The sequence below is a fragment of the Alligator mississippiensis genome, chromosome 2 (assembly GCF_030867095.1).
Source record: "Alligator mississippiensis isolate rAllMis1 chromosome 2, rAllMis1, whole genome shotgun sequence".
Classification (NCBI taxonomy): Eukaryota; Metazoa; Chordata; order Crocodylia; family Alligatoridae; genus Alligator; species Alligator mississippiensis.
Window position 1 is genome coordinate 249379211 of NC_081825.1, and position 17452 is coordinate 249396662.

A 17452-nucleotide genomic window follows, 5' to 3' on the forward strand; every position below is an offset into this window, starting at 1 on the left:
GTGCTAGACTTTAGGAAAGCTGATTTCAATGAACTCAGGCGATTAGTCAAGGATGCACTGCAGAGTAGGAGTTCTTTGCCTCAGTGTTCCTAAGTGAGGACACGACAAGTCTCTAACTAGGGTTGTAGAGAGGCAGCAGCAAGGTGCCAGACTACCATGCGTAGACCCTGAGATGGTGCAGTCACTTGGAAGAACTGGATGCCTTTAAGTCGGCAGGCCCGGATGAGCTCCATCCGAGGGTGCTGAAGGCACTGGCCGACATCATTGCACAGCCACTGGCGGGAATATTTGAACACTCATGGCGCACGGGCCAAGTCCCGGAGGACTGGAAAAGGGCCAATGTGGTCCCCATTTTCAAGAAGGAGAGGAAAGAGGACCCGGGAAACTATAGGCCAGTCAGCCTCAACTCCATCCTTCGCAAAATCTTTGAAAAAATTATCAAGGCTCACATTTGCGAGAGCCCGGCAGGACAAATTATGCTGAGGGGAAACCAGCACGGGTTCGTAGCAGGCAAATCGTGCCTGACTAATCTAGTCTCTTTTTATGACCAGGTTACGAAACGCCTGGACACAGGAGGAGGGGTGGATGTCGTATACTTAGACTTCAGGAAGGCCTTCGTTACGGTATCCCACCCCATACTGGTGAACAAGTTAAGACGCTGTGACTTGGATGACTACACAGTCCAGTGGGTGGCGAATTGGCTAGAGGGTCGCACCCAGAGATTCGTGGTGGATGGGTCGGTCTCGACCTGGAAGGGTGTGGGCAGTGGGGTCCCACAGGGCTCGGTCCTTGGACCGATACTCTTTAATGTCTTCATCAGTTTCTTGGACAAGGGAGTAAAATGTACTCTGTCCAAGTTTGCGGATGACACAAAGCTATGGGGAGAAGTGGACACGCCGGAGGGCAGGGAACAGCTGCAAGCAGACCTGGACAGGTTGGACAAGTGGGCAGAAAACAACAGAATGCAGTTCAACAAGGAGAAATGCAAACTGCTGCACCTAGGGAGGAAAAATGTCCAGCACACCTACAGCCTAGGGAATGACCTGCTGGGTGGCACGGAAGTGGGAAGGGACCTTGGAGTCCTAGTGGACTCCAAGATGAACATGAGTTGGCAGTGACGAAGTCATCAGAAAAGTCAAAGGCACTTTATCATTCATCAGCAGATGCATGATGAATAGATCCAAGGAGGTGATACTTCCCCTCTATCGGGCGCTGGTCAGACCGCAGTTGGAGTACTGCGTGCAATTCTGGGCGCTGCACTTCAAGAGGGATGCGGATAACCTGGAGAGGGTCCAGAGAAGGGCCACTCGTATGGTTAAGGGCCTACAGACCAAGCGCTACGAGGAGAGACTAGAGAAACTGGGCCTTTTCAGCCTCCGCAAGAGAAGGTTGAGAGGCAACCTTGTGGCTGCCTATAAGTTCATCACGGGGGCACAGAAGGGAATTGGTGAGTTTTTATTCACCAAGGCGCCCCTGGGGGTTACAAGAAACAATGGCCACAAGTTAGCAGAGAGCAGATTTAGATTGGACATTAGGAAGAACTTGTTCACAGTTCGAGTGGCCAAGGTCTGGAACGGGCTCCCAAGGGAGGTGGTGCTCTCCCCTACCCTGGGGGTCTTCAAGAGGAGGTTGGATATGCATCTAGCTGGGGTCATCTAGACCCAGCACTCTTTCCTGCCTATGCAGGGGGTTGGACTCGATGATCTATTGAGGTCCCTTCTGACCCTAACATCTATGAATCTATGAATATTCATTTTCTAAATTTTTAGGGGCCCCGCGGGCCAGATAGAATGGCCTAGCAAGCCGGTTCCAGCCTGTGAACTGTATTTTGCCCACCTCTGCTGTAAGAGAATCTTCTAAAGCTGAGTCTGCAATGTAACACAGAGAAATCTGAGTTAGATCAGATATTAAAATCAGTGCTTCTACATTACCTGAGTTATGCTTCTGAGAAGTAATGTAAGTAAGTCCATGCAGAGCTTCAGGATAAGACAATTATAAAGTTTTTTTTATATCCAATCTCATTCATTTCGAAGCCCCTATATTCAAAAGGCTATATGGTTCTTGGTTGAACAAACACAACCTTGAAAGAAAAATTAGAATTTCTCTATCTTTTCCAAATCTCTAAGAATATGCATATGTACACAAAATGAACAGTGTTCCTGCTTATCCAGAGAGACTATTAACATAGTACAGGCCAACTTATACACCCTTCATTTAGCCTGCAATATATTGTTATTTCAACTCAGATATTTTAGTCAACATAATAGCCATCTACTGTACCCAATATTTGTTGCACCATACCCAATATTATTTGCATGTGAGATTCAGAGAGCAAAGTTTTGATAATGGCTCCAAGGCTAATATAAAACTTCCATAGGTTCCATAACCTTCTGAGTGTTTTTCTGTGGAGAGATATTTTTTATTATGTCTAACATTATTCATAAGGCTCAGAGAGATTTTTTGTGAGAATGACAGATTACAAACCACCAACAACTAGTAATTATCCATAACAAGCTTTCCACATGGACTCCATGTTGCTTTAATTAGTCAGACTTTACAATAATTATAAATTGCATGTATTTTATTAAAACAGTATTTAAAATGAATAGGAAATTGTGAAAAAATATCATGGTACAGAGAACAAAGTTACATTATGCAATTTTAACAGAGAAGACAAGGTCCTGATTTAAAATAAATCAGTATAGTTATACCAAAGTCAGTTTTGACAAGAAATAATATGTCTAATGAATTCAAATAATGAGACTTACCACAGACCAGATAGCAAGTATTTCCTCATGTGACCTACTGACACTGAGTTCAGTGAGACAATTTACCTAAGACAATATTAAGCAAGCTAAACCTTTGTACAATCTGGCTTCATAGGGTAATGCTATCTACTTTTCTCCTACTATTTTTTAAGATGATTTTAATATCATCAAAGGTAGCTTAAAGGTTAAAACAATATCTTAAACTCCACCCAGAACATAATTAGGAACACTGGAGATTATAGTTGAGTCAAATGAAATTTTGAAACTAAAATACATGGTCTTGGAACATTGTTTTGTTGAAATCAACCAGTTGACTAAAGAACTTTAACAAACTTGTTGGAAAAGTTAAAGCTGAGGGCTAGGGACAGACATTCAAAAAGCTGGAGACTGAATTGATTCAACCTTTGCAGGTTAGTCTAACCTGCCTAGGCTGAACTGGTTTGTAACAGAACACACATGGGTACATTGTGGGCACATGCCTGCAGTTCCTCAATCCAGGAGCCAGGGGTGCCAGAGTGTTCCTTTGGCTGCAGGGAAGCTGGGGGGGGGAGGGGCAGGAGGGCATGGCCAGTCCAGGCTGAACTGGCCAGAGAGAGGTTTAATTCTCCCCTTACTGTCCCACTGACAGGGACCCAAGCCGGGTGTGCCAGGCACTCCCTCTCACTGCTGCTGCAGCTGGGCATCAGGCCCGTGAGGCAGAGGGAGGCAGGGAGAGGGGTTAGTCTCCCCTCTGCCCCACTGGAAGCTAGGTCTTCCCACCATCACTGCTGTGCTCATTCCCTGCAGTGGAATAAGCCCCCTGCTGTTCCCTCTGCCAGATGCTAGAGAGAGGGGGAATAACCTCTGTCCCTGCAGCCCATAAAGGGCCCTGTGGTCCAGTGTCTGGCTATGCCCCCACCCAATTACTGCAGCAGGAGGGGACAGGGTCCTTGGTGGGGGCAGCAGCCCCTGTCATAATGTCACAGAGCATGAGCCCAAGCCCTTTCCTGGCAGGGGGCCCTGCTGCAGAGTGGGCAGAGCTGCGACGAACTGAGACAAGTCTCTCACTGGGATTGTAGAGAGGCAGCAGCAGGGCGCCAGACTACCAAGTGTAGACCCTGAGATGGTGCAGAGGCACTTGGAGGAACTGGATGTGTTTAAGTCAGCAGGCCCAGATGACCTCAGAGAGTTGTACCCAGAGAGTCGTAGTGGATGGGTCGGTATCGACCTGGAAGGGTGTGGGCAGTGGGGTCCCACAGGGCTCTGTCCTTGGACCGATACACTTCAATATCTTCATCAGCAACTTGGACGAGGGAGTGAAGTGTACTCTGTCCAAGTTTGCAGATGACACAAAGCTATGGGGAGAAGTGGACACACCGGAGGGCAGGGAACAACTAGAAGCAGACCTGGACAGGTTGGACATATGGGAGGAAAACAACAGCATGCAGTTCAACAAAGAGAAATGCAAAGTGCTGCACCTAGGGAGGAAAAATGTCCAGCATACCTACTGCCTAGGAAATGACCTGCTTGGTGGCACGGAAGCGGAAAGGGATCTTGGAGTCCTAGTGGACACCAAGATGAACATGAGCCATCAGTGTGACGAAGCCATCAGAAAAGCTAATGGCACTTTATCGTGCATCAGCAGATGCATGACGAACAGAACCAAGGAGGTGATACTTCCCCTCTATCGGGCGCTGGTCAGACTGTAGTTGAAATACTGCGTGCAACTCTGGGTGCCACACTTCAAGAGGGATGTGGATAACCTGAAGAAGGTCCAGAGAAGGGCCACTCATATGGTTAAGGGCTGCATGTAGCTGGGGTCATCTAGACCCAGCACTCTTTCCTGCCTATGCAGGGGGTCAGACTCGATGATCTATTGAGGTCCCTTCCGACCCTAACATCTATGAATGTATGAATCTGTGAGACCCAGAGCCCTCCAAGTCCCCCACAGCACTGCCGCAGTGCACAGCAGCTTTCCATGCTCCACAGCATGGCACCCCCCTGCTAGGAAGAGGCTCACACTCAAGGAAACTGTGACAGGGCCTCCTGCCCCCATCATGGTTGCTCCCCCCTCACTGCTCCAGCAGCTGGGTGGAGGCATGGCCAGACATTACCAGTCTGGAGGATTCAGCCCATGGAGGAGCTTTGTCTGGCCCCAGGTGGGTCCCTTCATCCCACCTGGCCAAGGCACCACCCCCTGGGAATGGAGCTGGGTCGGAGTTTCTCTGCAGTGGGACTGCCTTTCTAGGCAGCCTGGTCACAGCAGCTCCCTTGCTGCTGCCCCTGGCCCCAGTCCTGAGGTACAGGTGGAGACCAGAATGCACAGCCCTCACTGCATGTGCTCTGTACTGGCTCTAGGCTTGCCCGTCTGGGCTGAGCAGTGGCAGGGTGGGAGAGAAATTGCTGCTTACCATGGGGTAAAAGCAGCCCCTCCCCCTCCCACTACCAGCACTTCCAGGTGCAGCCATCCAGAGCACACACAGGGCTGCCCTGCATCTGCTCTGTGCTGCCACTGCTGCCCCATGGGGCAGCCAAGAAGCAGCAGCCCTGTGCGGTCCCTGTTGGTGGGACAGTGAGGGGGGAATTAAACCCCTGTCTGGCCAGACCCCTGCCCCTGCCTGTCCCTGCTCGGGCTCAGAAGCAGAGGGGCTGGAGGAGAGAGCCCAGCTCAGAGAGCATGCTAGGATGCTGGGGGAGTCTGGTTTAACTTAAACCAGGAAGGGGTCTGGGACACACATTGCATAAGCCAGTTTGAGCCAAATCATTTAAGTCTGATACTACATTCAACCAGGTTTATCTCAAACCAGTTTCAGCATTTTGAAACTGTGCGCTGAATGTCTGTTCTGTTACAAGTTTAAACCAGTTTCTGATCACTTAAACCATTTATATGTACTGTCTGTCCCTCACCTAAGAGAACACGTGTAAGACTGCTTAGTGAAGAGAATCTAATTAAAAGAGGCTTCTGCATATTTCCACTATCCATCTTTATTTTTTACCTTATTTACTTCCATCCAAACTAAAGTTGGAAAGTTTTTGTTTTTACAATCCTTGCTACCAAATAAATTCAATGTGCACAAAATATATTTTTATATAGCTGAAAGAAGCAGCTCTTATTTTAGTTGTATCTTTCTACCGACAGAATGATGGCCCATTTTATATCTTCGGAAGGATTTCTGTTTCCAGAATTGAAAGGTTTTAATTGTGGAAAGAGTATTTAAACATGAATATACATAATTTGAGGCTGCTTAAAGATTTCTGCTTTTGCAGATTAAGTAATCACCACAGCATCACAATTCATATCGCCCAGGGAGGTTAGTAGGATTTGATAAAAGTAAATAATTTTTGGTGGTGCTATGCAATTTATGCTTATCAAACATAGACACACATCACATGCAGAGAGCATCAGTCAGACACATTTCTTACTGTGGGTCCTATTATAAGATGACACATTAGTGCTCAATTAGATCAAAATTAGTCCTGCAGTCAATTTTCCCAGCAGACTTCAGGACCCTCAGATTACTCATATTCCTATTATACTGCAATATTAGTAGCAAACTAACCACACAGAGCTCATAAGCGATGAGGCAAAATCAACTGTTAGTTTATTTGCAATATATTAAATCTCCATTAACAGGAAAAAAATAATGCTAGTTAAAGAAACCACACACAATAAATTATCATAATTCATCTATAACATCAGACAGATGTATAGCTTGACGAGAACTTAAGCATGTTACATAAATGGCAGACCTAGGGACTTTCAGCTTCATTCTGATCATTTGAGGTCCTAGGTAAGATGAGTCATTATCAGCCTCCACAGAAAAGTGAAGTGTTTATACATCATTCTTGTGTAACCCCTAAAGGCTAGCTATGGAGTAGCTGTATAATCTTTGTGGAAGCTATTGTTCATGCACTATGCTATTACAGCTGCTGTCTAGGTTTTTGGCAGAGATTGATACGGTTTAAATGATGGCCCAGGAGGTACTACAGGATAGATGAAAAGTTTACAGTAGTATAATATCCTGAGTCATTGTCTCTAAGGGCTAGAGCCCCCTTGGTACAAATGTCCTTGCCAAAATTAGTAAGGAAGATTTTATATGTAACTTCCTTCTAACCTGCTGAAAAAAAATTGCAAACAAAATATATAATTTTTAAATATGTAGGCTGTAGTTATAGAAAATAATATAGCTATAACACAAGTACAAATAAACAGAATGAAAAGTCTATGGATGAAGGATTTGGTGGTAGTAAACTATAGGCTTGGGCCTACTAAGCAATGAGTGAGAGACCCAGACTTAACATAGATACAAGACTAACAGCAGATTAAGATAACATTGCACCGTACAGAATATGTTTTCCCCTTCCCCTTTCATTTTGCGGCAAGCAAAGAAAATAATTGTTGTAACGTTCCAACCGCATTTTAATAGTACCTTTCATAGCAACAAAACAATGTTAATGTGCTAATTAATGAGTGCTTGTAAAAGTATTTGAGGCGAGCCCTCTACAAGTTGAGGGGTTAGGAAACGCAAAAATAAGCAAAGCTTATGCACACATAAAAATGTGGTAAAGATCAGGGGTCAACAGTATTTTGGACAGGGGGCTGCTTTAATAGAACTCAACTCCAAGCTTGAAGTGCTTGTAAGCCATCCAATGCCACAGCTAAAGTCACCCCCTCCTCCCCCCTCCCTGCAGTGCAGCCCATGGCTTCTCCCTGCCAACTGGCTGAAGCCTCCCCTCCCCCATCTCCCCCACCACCAGAACAGCATATCTACCCACTGGCTTCATGGGGTAGATATGGCCAACCCCTGGATAAAGGGTAGATGAAAGAATAAATTAAGAGCCCAGAGTGAGAAAAGAGTTACACTCAAAACAGTCTCCCAAATGGAGTGAATTGAAGGCTGGCCACTTTGTATTGTTTCTTCTCTCTTTCTTATTAAATCATAGTTCTGTTTTGCTTGGGCTTATAAATAAGGCTACACTATATCAATCTATCTCGTGTGTATTTCTCTAGAGTCCTCAATTCAATGATATCTATTATAGCTGCCAAACTCAGTCAGGTAAATATGTTAAGTAACTGATTAATGTGACCAGTCTAAACTACAAAAAAGGCTACAGATACTTTGAAAAGTACATTTTTAAAGAGAGAGCCATAGTGGGGTTCTGTGATGCTTTTATAATGTACTAAATTGACTTGTGACTGAAAGCAAGGAATTTGTGATTGATGATGCCTTCAAGATAGAAGGGGAATTCTACCTGCGGTGGTATAAGGAAAAAGTACATGTTGGACAGTAACATAATTCATTAATTTTATATGTGAATTTTAGGGATTAAACAACTGATCTGAAGATCATGGTAAAACTAAGCCCTTTCCAAAAAGAGCATTGTTATATTCCTATAGTTCTATAATTTGAGAGTCTGCAAATACTTTAGGCTTCCATGACAGTGGGTAATGCAACTGTAAATATTATTTTACCTGAATAATGTTTCTTGGGTACTTTCACTTCATATATAAGTATTTATTCCTTTTAGTACCCAACCGGAGAAACTGGGCTAGAGATGAGATATTTATGAAGCAGAAAGGAAGAAGTTTGTAGAGGAGGAGGAGAGTTGTTCCTTGAAGTTGGAGTGACTGTTGGGCCTTTTGCACTCCCTTGTGCAAAAGAATAACAATTGCAGGAACCACACTGTTCTCCAACAGTCTGCTTCTTCCCTGTCTCCAACAGATTGGAGATCAGATGAAAGCATTCATCTGATCTCCACACAAGAAAATTACACCCCTGTGGTAGTCAAATCCTAGTGGCAGACCCTTTTTACATTCAGCATATTTTAGTAACTAATGTGTCCCCTTGATAACAATAAAGTGCAGGTGAACTTGTGTTCTGCTATTGTGCACTTAAAAGTATAAAATCCTTCTCCATGGTTTTTCAAATAACAAATTACCCATTTATAATAATAAAATTAAATACAAGCTGAAAATTGTGTTCTGCTTGTACAAAAGAACAAGGTAAGAGGTATATTTTTAGTGAGGTAGCTATGTTAGTATAGGAAAAATCCTCCTAGTGAAAATACCACTCATTATTCTATCAGCCATTGCTGCTGCTATTGGCAGTATTTTTTCCAATGGCATTCCTGTATCCAGGGTCATGTCATGTCTGATCCGCAGAAACCAAGAAGATACAAGAAAAAGAGCAGCTTGTCTTAATACTCAGGCTAAATTTGCCAGAAAAGTACTCAGCTGCCACTTACTCCCCACTGTAGATTCTTCTGTCTCTTGCCACTGCAGGGATGATTAACTCCCTGACAGTGAGATCTATTAGTCTGTGGAAAAGTCTCTGAAGGGAAGAGTTGAAATTCCCATTGTTTGGAGAAAAAAACAGCAGAAACTACTTCAGGTGACAAATATGATAGGCCTTCCCTGTCTCTAGTTTTTATTCTATGAGGCAGGGTAGTAATTTATGTAAATTGCCATGATTTCATTGACACGAATGGAGCCATCATAATTTAAACCTAGTATCTGGCCTTGTGAGTTCACCTATGGCTCTTAATCCATGCCTACATAGGTAACTAGCTCTTCTTGCCAATAGTGCCCTCTAGTACACCCTGCTGCTGTAAGCAGGCTCTCTCTCAAACTTGCAACACTGTAGCTATGTCTCCAGAGTGTGGTGGGTGAGCTAATTTGCCTGTGTGGCAAGTGACACTGTCATTCACAAGTGCTAATTACCCTTTCCCAGGGGCTGCATAAATGTGGCTGTATTGTTTCCAGTTAGGTCCCAGGCTCAGTAACACTTAATGATAGAGCATAGTATCACCCAAGCAGCATTAAACAGCAAACATCCAGGCAAGTCAATTCAGTTCATTAGAAAAAAAAAAACAAAAAAAAACCTCCTTTTCAGCCTTCACTTCAGTAGCTGTTACATTTGAAAATCTTATCTTCAGTTCAACTGGGCAAGCCAGTTTGTATACATGCTACTTGTCTGACTAGAGACAAAATGCATCAGTGTTAATCCTAGTACAGTTACTTTACCCAGTCCACATGCTGCGTGTTCAGTGACTGACCGCCGCTGACAGAAATAAGGGCAAATCTTCAGAGCAGAAAAGGCCTTAGCATAAAATTAGCAAAAGAGGAAATTTCTCCCTTGCTTTCACTGCTTAAATGCTGGAAATAGCAAAGCCCATATCTTAATATGAATGCAGAGTGCATTGTTTTGAAAACTAGAACCTAACCTTTTATAAAATGGCAGTGTAATTATAAGGAAATTGACTGCACATTCAATGGCTACATAAAAAGGAAAGTATTGAAAATGCACCACAAGCCTAGGAAAAAATGTGGTATAATTAAACTACCATAAAAAGTAGCAGGTATGTGAATGTTGTTTAGTTTCTTTTTACTCTTCTGCTTCTAACTTTCAGCAAAGATTTATAAACGTAAGGTTTAAAACCATCTCCCCAGCACTCCTTGGTAATAATTGTATTCACCGTTACTGACAATATCTCTGCATCAGTGCAGAATATACAAAAGTGCTAGATCTTTGTATCCTTTTTTCCTTTGATCACTGCTTTCCTAAATAATATAGGAGATTGCCAAGATTTTGCTTTACTAGCAGTTTATCAAAAAGAAAGCACCGTTGCTTCTTCCTGGTTAGAGCTGATACATTCCTGTTTAAACCCATTTTTATAGCAGAAGTATAAAAAATATAATATTACCAGATTGTAATTCAGGGCACTGGACTTCTCATCAGTTGAATATATTCACTGATCTGTTGGCATTTAAAAATTCCTAATACTGAGCAGGCTTTGATTGATTTTGAAACATATTTTAAAAAATTCTGACTGATTTTGAAATGTAGAATCTCACTTTAATTTTGCAGGAGCGGTTTGTTTTTTTTGGTTGTTTTATTTTGTTTGGTCTCCCCTCACCCACTTTTAAAGCTTAGAAAAAAGACTGTTCTCTCACTGCTGAGCTTTCAGGGGACATCTATTTTACATGTTATGGCCTAGTACGTGAGATGGAAGCCAAACTCTACTAGCATTTTAACAGAAAGCCTTAGCTGATTGGGCACATTATTTAGCTTAACCTTTTTCCACATCAAATTATCTAATAACTGAGTGAAACTTTAAAAGCCAAGCAATTAACATGAAATCAAAACTGAATACTAAATAAACCAAGCATGTATAAGTACAGTATCCTTTCTCTTTCAAAGCATCCATGCAATGAATCCCTGTGGTATATTTTTTTACTATTTTCTTCTTAACATTTTCCCAGTTTAAAGCCAAGTGTCTTTTCAAGTGTGTGACAGGGAACTTTATGGGCACAAACTTTTTAATTCTACCCCTGTCCTTTAAAAGATATAGTAGCCCCAATAAGCACAGTGACCTCATAAAAATCAAGGCAAATAGAAGGTTTAACACCATTGTTCACAATCTTACTTTGCTACTTTATGAGAAGCATGAAGCGTGTGTGTGTGTGTGTTTGTGTTTGTACATATTGAAAATATATAGCCAGTGTCTCTTCTAACTACCTGGTATTTTGTATACTTTAAAAAAAAATTGCATCCATGATAGGAATTAAGAAATTGCTATTTCTACTTTTTGTCATAGTAAATACTAGAAACCTGTCCTGTGATCTGGAAGCTAATCATTCAATTGCCATTTACTCTTAATCTTATTGTCTATTAATCAGGTTTTGGACTTAGATAGTCAGCAATTGCATTATTTAAACTGCTTAATGATGTACTCTTTGCTGAGGGTCAAAGCTTGTGAATACACTATTTTTATTCATTGCAAAATTGAACAATGTAAACTTGACGACTTCTTTACAGAGAAGAGAGGGAATTCTATTTTCCCATTTTATATCTATCATAGAGAATAAGATTATTGGTGTGGTAGAGAGGAGGGCTAGGGAGAAAAAAACCCTTTTAATAGCAAGTAGGACTGAAAATTGATTAAAATTGATACCAGGAGCTAATGACTGTGATGAGAGTGTAGTTTCTGTTTCTGATGTGTGTAAATATGCTCAAATCATTCCTTAAACTGAGACTTAATAGATATAAGGCATCTTTAAATGAGGGGTTAACAGGCTCAGCAAAGGTGCTCTTTGCTAAAGATAAACTCCTCTTCTCAATTATAATGAGTAAATATATGATATCCTGCAGAAATTCACCTGTAATGCACTAATACTATTTTAATGGAATTATCTCCTACCTCTAAGTCTGAGCTCCAAAATGTCTGCAATTTGGGTCCAAAAAGGATTCCCAGACCTTGCCTAAATGCCCTAGAGTTTAAGCTCACCCTTTCCTGATTTTATTTTCAATTTCTCTCCTATAAATGAAGAATGATTCCAGTAAAATAAAATAAATAAGAGTTATACTTCACTGTAAAACTGATGCAAGTGATCTCAGAACCTGGCATACTTACTGTAATAAAATTCATTAAAAAAGAAAAGGTGTTTCAGCCTTCAGTCACAGTGATCTCCTCAACTATAGATGGCAGGGTTGAAACTAGTGCTGATTAGAACATTTTTGATAAACCATTTTTTCCATCAGTAAATAAGATTTAGTGAAAACCAAAACTTTTCATTTGCTTGGCCTCAGTCAAAGGAGAGATTTGAACCTGGCTTATCTCCCACATCCATGATGGCTGCACTGGTCACCAGAATAGAGTCCTACTCCCTCTCTTCCCTGCCTATTGAATAATTGATTATTTATACAAAATGGGATTCCAACAGGAGAAAGTAATTCCATATCCCAGGAGCTATCTCAACCAGGCAGAGAATCACTGTGAACACAGTTCTTTCACTTCTTACATGCCTGCATTAACCAGCAGGCCCTTACTTATTCTGAATGGGAACAGCCTGCTTCTCTTCTATTTTTCAATAACCTTTTAGAAACTTCTTGTTTTCATTCTGATATTGACCAAAAACATTTCTTGAAACCTCAGATATCTTTGTGATTTTTTTGTGAAGGTCATTTCTACTCCTTAAATGATGGCTTGATATATATTCAGATTTTTCAAATAAACAGATCAGAAAGCAAGCATTAGCCATGAAAAAAGTTACATTGAGTGTGAACAATTCTGGGAGGACTGTAATTCCATTAAAGTGTTCGGAAGCTTTGGACAGATAAAATCTGTCCTGCAAAATGTTCATATAATGTAATGGAAATCTATATCCACAATGCTCAGATCAGGAAGTTGTAATGTTAAAATATGAAGCATCTGTCAATATGAAGAAGACCAGGTACATACATGCCATATTTTTCTGTCGAAGTCTGATACAGTTGCTAGACCATAGGTCGATTTCCTCTCATTGAAGGCAGTAGTTACATTCTCACTGACTTCAGTGAGACCTGATACAGGAACTTCAGTGGGGAAAAAAATCTTCATCCCACACTGCATGTTACTACATCAACATACAAATGAAATACATGAGTACTACAGCATGATCACAATTCTATATACTAGCCTATATAATTAAACTTAATGATAACAAAGATGAACAAGATGAAGAATAAAAGTGTTGTAAAAGCAATTAGGGTGCAGGAGAATGAATAATTGGGATCAACATTTCACATTAAATTTAGTCCAGTATTAATAAGGATGACAGGTGATTTTATACCAAGGTATTCCTTAATGAGCTTCTGGAGAGAGAAGAATAAGTATGAATGGAGATTTCAGAATCCCTTTCTAAATATAATTATTCTTAGCTCTGAGCAAAAAAAGGAAAATAAACTTAAAGTTGGGTGAAATTTTGCAGCAGAATGGTTAGTGCACCAAAAATCACAATTTGGGGTAAACTCAAATTACTCACAAATTTGGGTCAAATTAAGCAAATAGTTTTGGTCCAAAAATGGATTTTTTTCTGAAAATTTAAAATATCCCATTTCAAAAGTTTGAAAATTAAACATCAACCTTTTATTTTTAAAGAATGCTTCATTTTTTCATTTAATTTGATATTTGTTGTTTTGAATGCCAAATTATTTGTTTTTTAACAAGAAGTGTGGGATAGATCCAGCTGAGAATGCAGTGAGCCCACCGTCACTCTCTGAACTGAAGGACTTTGGACTCTGTAGTCATGATGTAAGAATACTTTTTCCACAGTTTCCTGAAAGTACCACAATCAGTTTGCCTGAACATTTTAGGTCAGTAATAGTAAATACAGTAGTTACTGAGGTTACGTACAGACAGCCATAAAGCCTGAGATTGAATTGATTAAATCTTCACAGTTTAGTCAAAGCTGCGTAGATTGAACAAATAAGCAAGTGAACAGACATTCACTATTGATTTTGGAAATGCAGCCACATGCCGGCAGGAGCCTAGGCCAGAAGCCAGGGAGCACTAGAGTACACTTCCCTGCTTGGCTGAAGCATATAGCTAGGGCCAAGGCTAGCCCACCCACCCTGTGAGGGGGTTTTGCAGGGGAGGTGCAAATCATCCTGGGATGCTGTGGGACAGTGAGTTACTTGAATCTGGTGGGGACCTAGGACAGCAGTTCAATAAACTGATTTAACCTAAATCAGTAAGTCTGATACTACATCCATCCAGGTTTATCTTAAACTGGTTTCAGCCATTTTGAAAATGGTTTACATGCACTGAACTTCTGTTGTATTACAGGTGTGACCTGGCTTCTGATTACTTATAGCAGTTTATGTGTAATTTCTGTCCCTAGCCTAATAGTCCATTTGGGCCTTGAAATGTATGACCAAAATTAAAATTATTTTAATTTGTTTTTAAATCAATAAGTTCCTTTGCATATCACCTCCTGTGATAGAGTTGGAAGAGTTACTCAAAGTTCTATTTCTCTCAGTTGCACCTCTCCCAATTTACCCAGTTAGAGGTAATCTGGCATCACCTCATTGGGATAAAGCAGGAGACCCTATATGAAAACATGCTGGAATCTATCAAAGATCTGAGTAGTTTCAAGTCTGTTTGTCTAGGCAAAGAGTAAGCAATGTCTGCATCAACCCAAATTATTAACACAAAGGGCAGTTTACAACTTGGGCTGTTGCATTGGATTCTTCTAGTGGTAAGGTATATCCAAGAATCAAATTACATTCAGAGGCACAGCCTAGTATGAATTGCAATGCATATACAAATATTGTATATGACACCACATAAAAGAAAAAAACACCATTTGGAGAGTGGCAAAGGAGAAAAAAAGATAGATCTCATTATTATGAGAGGTAAGAATACAAAAAGCTTAGAAAGAAAAAAACAAGACACAGACACACTTTAAAGGGACAGAAAATTGATATACTTCCTATATTTCATTTAATTTCCTTCAGACATGTCCATAGATAATGTAAGAGGATACCAAAGTGTTGATGCTATATATGATACACAAATATGATTGCTAAATGAGTAACTAGATGCACCGTAGGATTCAACACTGCACATCCATTACCATGCTAGCAATACACGTAACATATTTGTAACTCAAATCATAAGGGATTTTTCCTTTGTCAGATTATGAGATACAGATCACTATCTCCCACTCTCTGTATGCCATAGTAGATACTCTGTTGGAGATGTCACATCCATTATTGAATCTGCTGTACCCTACATGCTAGCAGCAAGCCCAGTCTTGTTCCCAGTGAAATCAATGCCAAGATTCCCAATGATATGATGAAGCAAAAGCAAGAGCAAGACTTAAGCAAGAGGTATACTGACTACTACTTTGTTTTTAATTCCTGATAACTTCAAAACCGTATTGATGTAATTTTCTTTGACTTCATGGGATCTCACCCAATAGCCATAAGACACAATTTACTTATTCTATGTCAATGGTTCCCAATCTTTTTGACTCAAAGCACTCCTCAGAAATTCAAACTCTTATGTTTCACTCATGTTTTTTACTACAGAAAAAAAATTAGTGCAATTTTTCTGTTGTAAATAACTCAGAAAGACCACAGGCAGTCAAAATGTTTTTCAGAGTCTATTCTGAAATCAGGCAGAAGGCAGGGTAGATTTGCACCTTATAGACTAACTAAATCAGAGATGCATAAGCTTTGGTAAGCAGTGGCTTGTGTCATCAGATGCTATGAAGATGCCGCAGGAAGCAGAGCTTCTAAACAGAGTGCAGTGATTAGCATGTAAGGGAAGGGGTGGGGAAGGAAAAATGAGGGGGCACTGCTGGGAGAGGTAAGATAGGAGAGAAAAAAGCAAAGCAGTTAACTGATTGAAGGACACTGAGGGATCTGTCCTGATCCCATTGGCCAGGATACATACCTTAAAGACATGGAGCAAGGATCCCTACATTTACAATACAATCCTAAAACCGTAGCCACTCATATCAACAGAACAAGGCCCAGACCCCTCTCCAACCCTAGCAGTTTATCTTGTGAATCATATGCAAGTATTTGCATACCTAACAGTGCTAATATTTCATGGCACCCATAAAAGGATCTCATAGCAGTCCCAGATGCCATGGCATCCTGATTGACAATCACTTATACATTAATAACATGTTTAATTATTTGGCTAGCTGCTATTTAGCATTGAAACAAAAGCCCACTCCTGGCCCAAACATTAAATTTTATATTCAGGTTTGTGTTGGGAGGGGATTTTGGCAGATTACATCAAGAGATTTTGAAGTTAACACCGATTGCAGAACATGAATGACATGTGTGCCCAGAGGCTGGGGGGGTACGGCGGCGCTGGTGGCAGCAGGAGCGCGGCAGCGGTAAGCAGGGAGCTTCTGCAGATGCCGCTAGTGATGTCAGCAGCAGCTGGGGGCGAGTGCCAAACGGGTCGGTGACCACCTGCAGGCGCTGCCGGTAGCAGTGGCGGCAGCCAGCAGCAACTACTGACCACCCATAGGCGCCACCAGTGGTGTCGGTGGCGAGGGGTGGGGGATGGCAAGTGGCAACCGCCCACAGGTGCTGCCAACAGTGTCAGCAGTGCCTTTTCATAGGGGGTGCACTGTTACACTCAGGGGGTGCATGTACACCTGTGTGCACCCCGTACACATCACCAATGTTGCAGATCATGGGGCAGTACATCCTAGCAATGGAGCCATACAGAGGAAAAGTACCTTTCTGCAGGTGAACTATGCTGGTGTATAGCTGGCAGGAAAAACTTAGGTTCTTTCCTCAGGCTTTCTTACCCATGGCACAAGATGATGTGTCAGTAGTGTTCCATGGGGCAAAAGTAGAAGAGGTTAAGCAGGCCTGTTTTGGCTGATCCTCCACTGATGAAAAATTCTTTAATGGTATCTAGTTTATACTGGCCTGGACAACTCTGACTCAAGCAATTATAACTGTTTTCCACCAGCCTGTCCCCTGTTACTCTGCACTATTTAATTTTTTACTTACTGTAGAATCATTCTATTTCTCTTTAGTTGAAAGCTTCTCTTTTTCCTTCTTGTATAATTATGTGGACAGCAGTTCTTCTCACATCCTTGTGACATCAGCTTATCCCAATGCTGTTTTTGGGAGGGAAGAAGGGAAGGGAAGAAGGGAGATGAAGGATCAAATAGCTGATCCTCCAGCTATTTGCTTAGCACTATTCTAGCATGTTATACTGTCAAGTCACACTAAGTAAAATAATTCTAAGATGTGCATTTGGGACTCAGTTTTGAAAAATGTTGAGTTCTGTTACGAAGTTTTGAATGCTTCATTCCCTACTGGAGTTGAAAGTATTCTGTAGCCCACAGAGACACTTAATATCTTGCAGGATTATGCTCCCTTTTGTTCACAATCACATACTTGTGT